Consider the following 2,050-nt stretch of genomic DNA (forward strand, 5'->3'; position numbering starts at 1 on the left):
GCTGCTGTAGCTCGGTGCGCGAAGTCAAGGATGCCCGTCCCGCTGCCCACCGTAGCCGTGTTTCACGGAATGTGCTCGGTCGAGACCCTTACCTCCTGGATGGGTAATTCGGTGGGGTGAGACCTCCCTGCACCTACACAGAGCCGGGCTCACCGCCCACGCCGGGGCTGGCACGCAGCGAAGGCACCGCGAGGAGAAAAGCCCCGGCAGCGAGCCATGAGAATTGCTCCCTGCTGAGATTACAACGCGGCGGCACCTTCGGGGAGAACCGGAGCCCTTCGATCTAGTGAGAGATGTGTGAGACAGGAGCTGCCTCGGGCGGGGAGATGCGTTTCGGGCGGGCGGGAGGGCTGCGGAGCGGAGTGGTGGGTTCCCATCCACGGCACCGCCGGGTGCCACTCTGAAACGGCTCTGATAACGCCCGTCTCTGCGATCCCCAGCACAAGGGGAGAACTGCAATGGACGGGGTCACCCAGGATGACTGAACGATCTCTCCTGGCCTTAAATCCAGGAATTCATTGTACAGCTTCAGAGCAGCCGACGCCTGTAGCTCTGGTGGGGTCTCCCCACGGGTGATGCCCTCAAGTTGTTCCCTGTCAACGCTGTCAACTGTATTTGCGATGCCTACAAATTGTCTGGGGCCGTGCCCCTGCATCCCGCAAGACGTGCACGCACACACATGGATGAACACGCACACACGTGCATGCACACACGTGCGCGTGCATCCCCGTGCGCACACACAGAGCTGCGTGTGTCGCTGCAGCCTCCTGCCCCGCAGCAGATGCAGCCGTGCTCCCGGGGCTGCGTGAGCTGGGTACCACGGTGCTGCCGGCACGCGAAGGGAGAGACAGAACAGCAGCACGAGAAGGAGATGGAGATGAAAGGATGGTGGCAAGGAGGAAAACATGTTGTTACTTAATCACAGAATCATAGAATCACTAAGGTTGGAAAGGACCTTCAAGATCATCAAGTCCAACCATTAACCCAGCGCCACCGTGTCCCCTAAACCATGTCCTGAAGTGCCACATCTACACGTTTTTTGAACACTTCCAGGGATGGTGACTCCACCACCTCCCTGGGCAGCCTGTTCCGATGCTTGACCACTCTCTGGTCAAGAAGAAATTTTTGCTAATATCCAATCTAAACCTTCCCTGGCGCAACCTGAGGCCATTTCCTCTCATCCTATCACTAGTTACTTGGGAGAAGAGACCAACACTCACCTCACCACAACCCCCTCTCAGGTTGTTGTAGAGAGCGATGAGGGCTCCCCTCAGCCTCCTCTTCTCCGTTTGAAGTGGAAGTTCTCCATAACTGAATTCCCAACTTGAAGTGAAGTTCTCCACAATTGAAGCGGAGGAGGTGGGGGAAGGCGGCCGACCCCTCCTGCCGCTCTCGGTGGTGTAACGCTGGGACGCAGCTCTCTGCCTCCCTCCGCCCCGGCAGGCGGTTGGGGCTGTTCCTGTCGACTTTGGGGCAGGCGTCCCTTGGCAGGGGAAGGAAGGAGCAAAACCAGAGCCCTGGGTCTCATGCACAGCGCTCGCCCAGCCACCACTTCTCGAGCGTGCTCCCACTTCTTTTTTAAACCGAACCCCATCCTTTTCACTCAGAGGAGCAAGAAGCGGGCGTACATCCTGGGCCCAGCACGAGGTGGCCTCAGGTGGATCTCCCAGCCACGACTCAGCTCCTGCAAGTGCTGTTGGCAGCAGGGCGAGGTGCCGAGCCTGGTCTCTGTGCCGCGCCTTGGCCATCGCTGTGCTCAGCAGCTCCGCTCCCTTCCCCCAGCTCATACCACCGGCCGCGATGGTGGGACGGGATCAGTGCAGCCATGTTCTGAGCCCAGGGGAGCTCCACAGCCAAAGACGATGCTGCGTGGGAAGCTCTGCACGTCCCAGCCTCGCTGCAGAAGCAAAGGGGAGGCCACCAAATGGTCCCTGTGAGGTTTGCAACGGGCTGGATCACGCCTGGACCCGGGACAAGGGCTGGGCCAACTGTCACACACCACCAAGGATCGGGGCAGAGAAGCTTGTATAAAAGCCGTGGGTCCCTTTCG

This window comes from Phaethon lepturus, unplaced genomic scaffold, assembly GCF_000687285.1.
Source record: "Phaethon lepturus isolate BGI_N335 unplaced genomic scaffold, ASM68728v1 scaffold19799, whole genome shotgun sequence".
NCBI classification, from domain to species: Eukaryota; Metazoa; Chordata; class Aves; order Phaethontiformes; family Phaethontidae; genus Phaethon; species Phaethon lepturus.